General features: G+C 51.9%; 1 protein-coding gene across 4 annotated transcripts in view; it reads left to right on the top strand.

The window, feature by feature from the left end:
- The window catches only part of ITSN1 (intersectin 1), a 3,188,156-nt gene that overhangs the window by 2,118,329 nt on the left and 1,057,674 nt on the right, over positions 1–12,153 (top strand). The window lies entirely within an intron of this gene.

Genomic DNA, 12,153 nt, shown 5'->3' with positions numbered 1-12,153 from the left:
GCGCCGCTCCCTTGGCTGTACCCAACACCAGTCCACGGCGGAGGGGGGCTAGCTAGACAGTGGAGATGGAGAACTGAGGCAGAGGAGGCTGCAGAGGGGGGCCGAGCAGGGACTGCTGAAGGAATATGCAACTAGTCTGGCTGAGGTTCAGTAGCAAATCCAGTCGGGAATGTTGCAAAACGTGTGGGCTCCGGCCCGAGCAAGATGCACAGTACCTGACCAGGTCCTGATCAAAGGAGAAGGACGAGAAAGTAGAGGGGCAGATAGGTCGTCTGAGGGATGAGAGGCCGGATTGCGTGGACAAGCTGGGAACAGACCGAGGAAAAAATGCAGTGGCGTGAAAAGGAGGCGGGCAGCTCCGCGGAAGACTTAGTGGAGCAAAACCCAGTAGGGAATGAAGCAGAACGTAGGGGCTCTGGCTCGGCCCAAGCAAGTTGCACAGCACCCAGCGCGGAGCGGAGGGCGTTACTACAACGGCAGGCAGTCTGATGATGAATAGGCTGTGCAGTGCAGCCAAGCTGGGAACCGCAGAGGAGCCCGCAACGGGTGGCTGGCCGTGATGCAGCTGGGTGGTGGACGGCGGTGCAGCGGCAGAGCTCAGAGGGGGATGGAGGGGTGTCGGGAGTAAGCGGCTACGCCAAGGCCCACTGGAAGCCCAGACGGGAAACGTGGCGGGCTGTCTCAGTGGGTGACACTGCGGAGGCCGCGCAGGAGCTGAGATAGACAGCAGAACGTAGGGGCTCGGGCCCGAGCGTGATGTAAGGCGCCCACCTCGGTGAGGAGGGAGTTAGACGCGTCTCTGCTATTGGCTGTCAGACGCGAGAAGCTGAAACACTGAAGGACCGCTGAATTGAAGTTTGCCCATTGCTGCCACTGACCTTACTTTTGCAGAGCAGGAGTCCCCAGACGTCCTCCCTCTTGTCCCCATGACTGAGGCTCAGGAACAACAGGATCTGCAGAGCTGTACAGGAACAGAAGCCATCTGGAACCATTTCTTCTAACCAGACCTTCAAGTGTTTTACTTTTCTACGAACATTTCACCTATCTGCAAAGAAGATCTCCAGCTCCTGTTGACATTTCGCAATTAACATTTGCTGTCCTGGCTCCCTGAGAGACTCCTCTTTACCTCTGACTTTGTGCTTTGGCCTTTCCCCCAGGAAAAGATAATTTTACTCTGCTTTGGAAGGTGTTTAAAAGTACGTACCTGTTTATGAATTATTTGTTAACCTTTGCGTTTTTCCTCTATTCTATCCTTTTCACCAAACTCGGTATTATTCTAAATGTACTAGTGATAAATCAGTGTCCACAGTGTCCTAGCTATTTAAGTCACCTGAGGGTGTAGGAAGTGTCTGTGTGCCACCCCCAATGGGCATCATCTGATTTAGAGAAACTAAGAGTGTGTTTTAAAGTATATTTAAGCGTTACATGTTTTGCTCCTTTTCTGAAGATGGCTTATATAACTGACTGTGAAATAAATGTATAATTGTTTTATCAAGAAACCTTGAGTATAAGTGTTTATTTGGATAACTGTATTGTGAAACTCTGTGTCACAACCTTGCTGCTCACATTAACCCCTCTTGCGATAAACCTGGCTGCTCAGCCACACTACCAACCTGTGTAGTTCAGACTTATACTAAAGGTTGGGTCCCTATTGCCAGGAGGTCAGGGTTAGTGTAGTGCACCCAAGGGGGACTGCATACAATCTTGCCTAACAGGCGCAGTCCATTGTGGTCCTATCCCAATGCACTGTGCTGTCTTCCAAATCTGCCCTTGCTATCACTTGAAAAGTGTTTGCTCTCAATAAACTGCAAAGTTTTTGTCTTACAAAGCTGTAAATTGAACATCAACATGATGATCTGACTCATGTTTTACTTTGACTTGTCATCACATTTCCAGACTAGTATGCATTTTTAGAAAGCATTTTGTGTTCAAAATGACCTTGCCATGGTTTTCTTTGTATCTTCTATTATCTTTAGAAATCTCGTTTTACAACAGAAGTCCCATTCTGAACTAGGTATTCAATAATAAAAAAAATAGCATGTTTACCAATGCCAGAAAAATTCAGTAGTCATGTGAAAATATTGTTTTGTCTTTTCTATTAAAACCTCCCTGAATTCTGCAAGCCCCCAAAGTCTGTTTATAAAGAGAAAACTTGCTGGCATTGTGGAATTCTAATTTATTATATTGGAAGTAAGTGGCTTAATATATTCAGTACTCTAATAACACATAAGTAGACATATATTATTTTGTATGCATCCGCTACCAGCCGTAGGAATCTTATTCTTTATTCCCCACAGTTAAAGCTTCAGATGAGCTTTTGGCAAAATATTATGGGGTTTGTTGAAATATATATACTTGATACTTGTTTTTGTTTTCTTTTTTTAAGTGAAGCTTGTAAGTTAGATGAAGCTCTTCTCATCTGCTCCCCTCAGATGATGGCCTACTCTCACAGGCAAAACTCAGTGTTTTACATTTAGTCAGACCTGTCTGTCAAATCTCTGCAAAGCTTAAATTCTGTGTGTCGCCTTTTATCCCAATTCAATCTGGTCGAGTCCGGTGTGATTGGATGTCCCTATCTTCATCATTGTGATGCTGTTGGATAGCCTATAGATCTTATATTTGGCTCCTACTGTGGTAGCCAGAAAATAGTTCGGTTACACACAAAAATGCATTTATGTAGGTACATGTTAAACCTAACTGAGAACACTCCTGGATAATTACACCTTGAGGGACTGCACACTTCGATAGAGCTTTGCTCCGCATACCTTGGAGGTTTGAACACTTCTGAAAGCCCCCATCTCGCAAGACATGGTATGGATGTTAAAATACATGAAAATTCTATAGCAAATTTAATTGATACACATGATTTAAAATTACTCTTACATCCCTTCCCTTTTCCTCCATACTGCATGGGCGTCCCTTCCAAGGGATGGGAGACGGAAACCTTTTTCACCAGAAAAAACCTTCTTCCCCTTTAATTAGAGGCGCGCAGGGGTGTGGCCCTGGGAGCATGTGTATGTGTTAGGCAGAAACCTGTGCAGTTCCCTTAGGGACCACTGCAAAAGGCTTAAGACTACAGGTGTTGGCAGTAAACCCAATTGGTAGCAGTCTGTACCACCCAGATTTACCTGGTAGCTGTGGCTGAGCAGCCAGACTTCTCTCAAGAAGAGTTAGACAGTATATAGAGTATACAAGATGGGTACTAAAATACAGTAGCACAAGCAAACACTGACCAGAGTTTTGTTATCAAGTATATAATTATTTATTTGAACACACACTTAGAAACACTCTAGAACTATTATTATAAGTAAGTTCAAAAAGAGTCACTATTAGCATATGTACATCCCTTATTCCTTATTAGACAAGTCTTAGTTAACGCCACTTATTTCCAGACAGAGGTGAGTGCTTAACTAAAGATGGCACTCCAATAAGTTTAAGAAAAAGGGAGGGAAAAGGCAGAAATTAGGAACAGCACACAACACAATCCTTCAGAAGCACTTAGCAAGGCAGGAAAGTCAAGGTCTACTTGTGAGCAAAAATTTCAGAGGCCAGGGTCCCTCTAGGAGAGAGTAGAACACCAATGCGCTCAAGATCACACAGTTTAAAAGCTTGGAGAGTCTTGCAGAGAGTTCAGAAAGGAATCCGTTCAGTTTAGAAAAGTTCAGTTAGCCAGCCTAAGGCCAACCCAAGTGGTAAATTGAGGCTTTAAGAGTCACCCCACACAGACCGTTGCGAGGGAGGCCATGCGGAAACAGTACCTTTTAAAGTGGAGAGGATCCTCCAGCGGGGGCAGTTGTTCCTGGCAGCGGGTGCAAGTTGCGGCGTCGTCCAGAGGAAGAGATGATCTCGACGTGGAGGAAGGCTGAAGGTCATTGCACTGCCAGGGAAGAAACCAGCCGCGGAGTTCTCCGGTTAAAAGGTACTACCCTTTTATTTGCGGTAGTGGAGAAAACGTGGTATCCCGGTTGCCGGGGTGCTTGGCACAGGCAAGGCGGCCACAAGATGATCCGGGAAGGCAAAAAGGCGGGCAAACTGGTTATCCCCACCAGTCAAAGGAAGAAGACTCTTCGGATTGAAGATCTCCTCTGTCGTCGGGAAAAGTGGTGAGACGGTTCAGCAGGGCTCCACCGATGGTGTCGTCGTTGCAGGTTGGCTCAGCTTCTCCCTGGGCCAATCACACAAGAATGCGACTTGAGTTGCAACTGAGGCAACTCAGTCCAGGGTGCCTAAACCCCCTCCCACACTCCCTGTGGTACCCAGACAGAGTGGCACCACTTTTGGAGGCTTCTGTGGAGAAGCCCGCCAAAAAGTGGAACAAAGGGCTCGACTTCGGTTGGAGTCACAGAATCGAACACATGCTGTTTTGGAACCGAGTTTCGGCAAAAAATACCAACCAGTGAATTTATATTAATTTAATAAACCGGCAGTATGTTCGAGGCTATATTAAAAAGTGGTAGCCTTGAACAATGGGAAAATCCCATAGGAATATATTCGCGGTCGAATATAAAAAGTAGTATCCACTGCCACCAGCCAAAACTCCGGTCGGGGGGGACTGGACAGTGCCCCCTTGAACAACAGACCCCGGGGCAATCGATTGCCCTGACCAGTACGTCCACAATATGATGGTTTGTACTGGTTCTGTTCACAATTTAAGACTAGTAAAGCCAATGGTGACTTTACATGCCCTGGGAGACAGTAGTCAGCCCCTGGGTATGGAGTCTGTTTGGGGGTCGCTACGACACCCCTGGGTTTTACTGCACGGAGGGTGCTGTGTAACCCACATACCAAAAACACATGAAGCCCTATGGGGTAAAGGACCCCATAGCCCAAAAAACACATACAAAAGTCAAAGGAACACCTCAAATCATGTCTAAGAGTGGGAGAAAAAGAGTCTCACTCTTAGCAGCAGAAAAAAAATAAACCCCAAAAATCCAGCAAAGCTGCTGGGGGGACTCACTAGGTTTGGGAAATTAGCCTTTACAGAGAATTCTCCCTAACAGCATGCGCTGCCCTAACTCTGCCCTCCGGCGCCACACCTCAGTCCCCTTTTCCGCGTTGATGGGAAAAGACCGAATTCACCAGTGCGCCTGGGTTTGGCTTCGGCCATGTAATTCCATGCGCTGATACTTCTGTCTTTTATCATACAGGTACTCGGTCCTCAGTCGTCGCTCTCCTCCCCGGCGCATGTCGACTTCCACGGGGTTCAGCAGGTGTCCATCCTGCGACAGGCTCTTCCCAACTTCAGACCCCCACGCCCTCTGCCTAAGTTGCGTTGGCTCAGACCGCGGCCGGCAAGCTTGTACAGTGTGCAACGCCCTGTCGAGGTCTCTGAAGAACAGACTAGTCGGGTGGAGGGAGCTCTTCCAGAGGTCGCCTCCAGAGGACCTCAAGGACTTCGTGAAACATCGATCCAGGCCCAAGGTAGGGCCTGTATTTTCCATCGCACCCAGCAAGGGAGACTCCTTCCCAAGGACTCGCCCGCGTGGACTGCTCAGGTCCTTGTACCAGCACGGGCCCCAAGGCTGCAGCAGCTACCGGCCAACACACAGGCCGAGGGATCCTCTGAACCTCCCGGTGACCGTGTTGAGGGACTGGAAGGTTCTTAACCGGGTCTCCACCCTTGTACTGGAATTATGTCAGAGGGGCCACGCCCTAATACCAGCAATATGTCCGAGGGGGCGCCTAAACACAGCTCTTCTGGCCCCTGGGGCGAGGGTGTCGCACCTACCGGGTGTAGGCCCGAGGATCAGGGTAGGCCTTGCGATCCACATTCAAGAGTCTTGGAGGAGGCTGGGCCCAGCGAGATGAGCAACACGACGCAGGCACGTGGCGGCAGCTCGACAAAATGTCTGCTGTGCCAGACATCCGCACCCGTCCGACACCATTCCAGAAGTTCGCCGAGGAACGTGTGTCAAGGTGGGACTAGCCTCAACCAGGTACATGGCCTACAGCCAATCCTTCATTTGCGCAGGGCAGGTTCCCGCTGCGTCTGTATGGGCAGGGAATGCAGCTACTCCAGCAGCCTCCCGCTAGGTCGTCTATATCGCCTACCACTCCTCTGGCCTGTGAATACAGGTTCTTTGAGAGGTTCCTCAGGCTCATGAAGTCCCCTCGGATCTGGATTATCCTCAGGGATGCCATCAGGGACGTGCTCCCTCCAATGCTTCCAGCACCTCAGGCTCCTCTGCCGGCGCACCCCGCCCTGGCGCAGCCTCTGCCTCGTGGCCCCCAGCCGATTCCTGAGGTGGTTCCGTAGCAGCCTCCTCCACAGCCTCCGGGTCCGGTCCCGGTACCCCAGCCGCAGGCTTCCGCTACTCCCCCACCGACGCAGGACCCTCCTGACCCTTGGGACACAGATGAGGAGGACGACCCTGACACGCCCTCGTCAGCCAAGGCCTTCCACGAACGCCGGGCAGGGCTGGTGGAGTAACTGGGCCTGCCTCAACCTGAGGACTAGCAACCGGCAGAGGGGGTCCTTGCTGAAGTCCTCACGCGGCACCCCTCTGCCAAAACGGAATTCCACTGCAGACCGATGTAGTATCCCTGGCAAAAAAGGCTTTGCTCAAGCCTCACTCTGTCCAGCCGGTCAGTTGACGCCTGGACGCCAAGTACAGGCAGATGGAGGGGGGGGATACACTCTTGCTATCGGCCCATCCTCAGCCGGACTCCTCGGTGATCGCTGCGGTATCACTATACTCCAAGGCTCAGTCGCCCTCTGCTTTCTCCTCTGCGACGCTGCTAGGCAAGGAGGAGAAGATCTTGGAGGCTTATCGGAAGAAGCTGTATTCCAACACGTCCTTGCATCTTCGTCAGGCCAACACTGATGCCATGCTGGCTGCTGCCAACCAGCGGTTATGGCGGGAAATTGCGGACTTCCTTCTAGAACTCCCTACGCAGAGCCAATCACGTTTCAAGGCGTTTGAAGAGGGTGACCTCTTCCACTCTACAATGGACGAAGAGCTGGACAAAAAGAAAAACCGCTCGCAAACGTTAGTCTTTTTCAATCTTGACATGCCCAAATCGTACACCCAGTCACAGCAGCACTCCGACAAAGGGCGTACGTACGGAGGGTCCTGCGGCTTCCAGGAACAGAGGTCCAGGCAGCCGGACCGCTCGCTGACTCCAAATCGGCGCAAGCAACAATAAGGGGGGCACACCCCTTCGGGTCCAGGTGTCTCCAGTGAGGCGCAGGCTTGCTCTGCATGGCCATTTCTGGCACCAGAATTTTGCGGACCCATGGATCCTCTCCGTAGTATCCACAGAGTACCGCCTACCCATCCCAGCCTCTCCTCCCTCCTCCCCTGCCCTCCACTCCCTCAATTTGGGAAAGCAACTCTTCTAGTGGAGATCCGCTCGCTCGTAGAGAGCCAGGCCGTGGAGGAAGTCCCAGCCTCCCAGCGAGGCTTGGGCTTTTACTCCAGGATGTTCGCCATTCAGAAAAAGAACCAGGCGGGCCTGAGAGTTGTGCCGGGCCTTTCCACCCTCAACCTCTACTTACCGCTACAAAAATTCAAGATGGTTACGCCAGCTATTATAGCGGAGACATTGTGCAACGGAGACTGGACGTGCTCCCTGGATCTGAAGGACACGTACCTACACGTCCCGATTTGGCAGCCCCATAGTTTTTTCCTACGGTTCAGGATCATGGGCTACCATTTCCAATACAAGGTCTTTCCTTATCGACTCAAGTTGGCCCCCAGGGTCTTTACCAGACTCATGAATACTGTGGCTGCCCTCCTCAGAGCGCAGGGCGTCCACATCTACCCATACCTCGACAACTGGCTTATCAGGGCTACACCTCCGGAAGCAGTTCACCACTCTTCCCTTGTCATTATGAACACACTGCACCATCTGGGTTTTTCGCTCAATCTCACGAAGTCGCAGCTGCAGCCCACGCAGACTGACATTCTTGGACCTCATTTGGGACACGTGCTCTGAGAAGGTGTTTATGTCGGAGGACAAGATCGCGGCCATCAGGAGGGCCACAACTCTCTCCCTCAGCAGGGAGATGACCTCGTCCTGGTGGTATCAGCATCTCCTGGGTGTCTTGGCAGTGGTCCTGTTAGCCGTCCCACACACGAGACTGAGACTGAGGATGAGGAGGATTCAGCTGCACTTCGCAGTTTCATAGAACCAGGAGCGGGGCTCTCAATCCGAGATGATCACCGTTCCTCGATCTATCCGCCCGGACCTCAAATAGTGCAAAAGGGACTGCAACCTATGGAAGGGCAAACCCTTCTGGCCTCCCACCCCGCAGGTCACCATCACCACGGACTCCTTGCTCGAGGGCTGCAGAGCCACCCTGGACGATCTCTCGGTCCACGGCACCTGGACTCGACAGGAGCAGGAATACCATATCAATTGGTTGGAGCTGAACGCCATCTGGCTAGTGCGCGGAGCATTCCTTCCACTTCTCAGGGGCAAGGTTGTCCTCATCCAGACAGACAACTCGACCAGCATGTACTATGTCAACAAGTAGGGAGGCACCAGATCCCCTCTACTGTGCAGACTGGCAATCAGCATGTGAGAGTTGGCTATGGAAAACGACATTTACCTCACGGCAATCCACCTTCCGGGGGAATCCAACCTGGAGGCGGACAGGCTCAGCAGGTTGGGAGCAGACAATTACGAGTGGCAGCTAAACGACCTCGTTATTCAGGAGATCTTCAACAGATGGTGTCTCCCCCAGGTGGATCTTTTTGCCAGCTGGCACAACAAGAAGTGCCCTCAGTTCGCCTCATGGCAGGGACAGGGCCCCGGCTCCCTGGTCGACGCATTTCGGATTCAGTGGAACGGCATAACAGCATAGGCCTTCCCACCCACTCTGCTGATCCACAGAGGGATTTGCAAAATCAAGGAGTCTCGCCAGCTCAGTATCATTCTAATAGCTCCCTGGTGGCCGGCCAGGCCATGGTTCTCGGAGCTGCTCAGCCTCTCGGAGATGCCTCTGATTCACCTTCCAACGGGCCCAGCACATCTTCTGGCGCAGCAGGGGGCGCAGGGTCGTCCACCCCGCGCCACAAAAACTAGCCATCACATTGCGGTTCCTGAGCAGATAACGCTAAGGCACCTTGGCCTCTCGCAGGCTAATCTGGAAATCATACGGGGTGCAAGGAGCAAGGCTACCAGGGCCCAGTACAAGATCAATGGACCAGGTTCTGCCACTGGGCAGGCTCCAAGGAAATCGACCCTCTGGCATGTACTCTAGATGAAATTTTCATAGATCGGTCTTGTCTAGAAATCTTGTCGGGGGAGTACAGCGGAAAGGAAAGAGCAAGAGGGAGGGGAGCTAGCCACAGAGGCATCAGAGGTAGAGAAGAGAGTAGATTGAGGAGGAGGAGAGGACGAGAGGGTGGACAGGATGTCCTGGGTTTTAGAGATGAAATGAGAAGCCAAGGCCGTGCAGAGGGCTTGGGAGGGGACAGGAGAGGTAGAGACTGCAGCAGGATTGGCAAGCTCCTTGCAGATTTTAAAGAGTTCGGCCGAGTTGTTAGATGCCGCAGAGACGCAGGCTTAGATGTGGGCTCTCTTCTTAGACGGACAGAGAGCCGGAATTGCCTTTGGCATAAGCGGCAGGCCAGTTTGTCGGAGGATGCGCAAGAAGCTAGCCGTTTCCTCTCAGCCACCCTGCACTTGCGTTTAAGGGTGACGAGGTTCGAGTCATATCAGGAGTTGCACTCGACTTTGGACTTCAAGCAGATCCTCATGACTGGGGCAAGAACATCAAGAGTATCAGAGATAGAAGAGTGGAGCGTGGAAAGGGCTGTGTCAGGATGTGCATCAGCCGGAGGAGGAGGAGGGGGAGAGAAAGTAGTGGCGAAAGCCTCAACTGACACACGCTTCATGGGTCGGATGACGAGAAGGTAGGTGGTCGTGCTAGAGTTGGCTTGCCCTGAGGGGTAGAGACAGAGAGATGTGAGGAAAGGAGAAAGTGATGACTCCAGGAGAGAGGAGTGGTGAGGGGGAGGTGTGAGGAGATCAGAACATCCAGAGTGTGCCCTGCAGACTGAGTCGGGTCAGACGGGAGACTAAAAAGCGAGAGAGTGTCGCAGAGGTCGCAAATGAGTCCAGAGGAGGGACAGGAAGCATCTAGGTGGATGTTAGTCTCCAAGAAGGAGGAGTTGAGCGGTCGAGGCCAGGAGGGAGGAGGAAAGGTTTGCCCACTCTGAGAGGAAGGGTGTGATCTGACCAAGTGGGCGATAGATAGTAGCCACGGTAAGAGAGTGGCCAGCAGAGAGCGAGAGCCTGCAGAGAAGGCATTCGAAAGAGTAGGCCTGCATAGCAATGACAGAGGCAGGAATCCACTCCAGGAAGATCAAGGCTACATCCCCTCCAGAACGGTTGGATCTGGGCGCAGAGAGGATTTTGTAGCTATCAGGGAGGAGTATGTCAAAGCTCGGGACAGAGCTAGCCGTGATCTGTCTCGGTGAGACCGAGGACATCGAGATCAAGTTCTTCCAGGAGGCATCAGATGTCAGAGGAGTGATTGACAGCTGAGCAAGAGTTGAGAGTGGCCATATGGAGAAGGGGAGAAGGTTGCCAACCTTGAAAGACTTCTGTGGGAGGGGTCCAAATCAGAGGTACGCCCGGTGGAGGTGTAGAAGGAGCCCGAGTGGCGGGGGGTGAGAGGAAGGAGTAGAGGGAGGAAGGAGGAGAGGGCAAGGTGGCCAAGGAGGAGGCAGATGGGGGGGGGGGGGGCAAGGAAGCTGCAGAAGGGAGAGAAGGGACAGCAGGAGAAGAAAGGAAATTTATAAGTCGCGGGAAGCGTCTATCAAAGAGGAGAAGGTAGGCCTGAGAGCCTTGGACCAAGACGTTGCCATTCAGGTAAACATTAATGATAACCTTAGAGGAGTGGAAGGGGTCCAGGAGGGCCTCCCACCAGGTGCCACCATTAATGGGAGAAGAAGAGAAAGGAGAGAGCACAGAGACCATATGAAGAGTCCTTGGTGTGGCGAGAGAATGACAAAGAGGATGTCACTGAGAGTTTGTCTGGAGGAAGCACTGGTTTAGGTGTCGGCGATGGGGAGGCCTGGGTTGGAGACCAGGATATCCTTTTTGAAGTTCTTCCTACCAGACTTGGTGAGGAGCGAGGGATAGTCAATAGAGAAGCAGTTTGAAAAGATAGGAGAAACAGAGAGCACCATAGAGTAGGTGGGGGAAGAGGAGAGAGGAAGACGGGTGGAGATCAAATGTGGGGGGGAGACACTAGGGGAGGACACAAGGACGGGTGCAAGCAGTCGAGACAGAAGGGGACAAGACAATAGTGGACGATTGACTAAGTAGACAAGAGCTCGGATGGAAGAGTAGGCAGAAAACAAGGCAGTCTGGTAAGTAAATCGGGTTACCAGGGTATCCGAAACAGAGCAGTCATTAAACAGAGAACCTAGAGAAGGGTGGAGCACAGCAGAACACAGAACAATATACAAAATAACAAAGCAGTCGACAAATGTAAACCTAGAAGAAAGGACACTGCAGCAGACCACAGTGCAATACAATGAAAAGGAAAAATGAGGAAGAGCAAAGGGGGTGCGTGGGTGCAGCAGGCTGGAGAATGGGGGCACGAGGCACACGCGATAGTGAGTTGCGAGGGACCATGCGGTCAGGGATGCGCAGTGCTTGAACACATGCTACGGCGCGAGAATAAAACTTTAACAAATGCACAACTTACTGTGCCACAGAGCACCTGTCGTCACCCCAGCAATGGAGAAGTTGGCGGTGTCTAATGATGGTGGGGATGGCCTGTGGGGACAGAGGGAGTAAACATATGTTGGTGCATGCTTATCTGCTGTTTGGGTAGGGGTTAAGGTGCTGGGTCCTCCTGGTCCGAACAGGAATTGCCCGTTTCTTTGTCTCTCTACCCTTCGCTTCGGACGCCCGGCCGAGAGACACCCTTGATCTGAGAGTTAACAGCAGAAAGGAAGAGACAGGGCTAAGAAGGTGAGTGGTGCTTAGGCCAGGTGATCTAGAGCCACTTGCACCTGCTCCCCATCTGCAAAGGAAAATAGTCTCGAGGGCTCCTTAAATCGGGAAAAAGAGCTGCAACCAAGAAGGCACCAGGTGGGCGGGGCTTAAGCCAGGTGAGGCTGGAAGGCTCATTAAGTAGGGAAGAAGACCAGCAACCATTAAGGCGCCAGGTGGGCGGGACTTAGGGCA

Source organism: Ambystoma mexicanum, chromosome 7p (assembly GCF_040938575.1).
Source record: "Ambystoma mexicanum isolate Mex_15411 chromosome 7p, UKY_AmexF1_1, whole genome shotgun sequence".
Taxonomy (NCBI): Eukaryota; Metazoa; Chordata; class Amphibia; order Caudata; family Ambystomatidae; genus Ambystoma; species Ambystoma mexicanum.
Note: the sequence above shows the minus strand (reverse complement) of the source record. Positions and strands in the feature narration are given on the sequence as shown.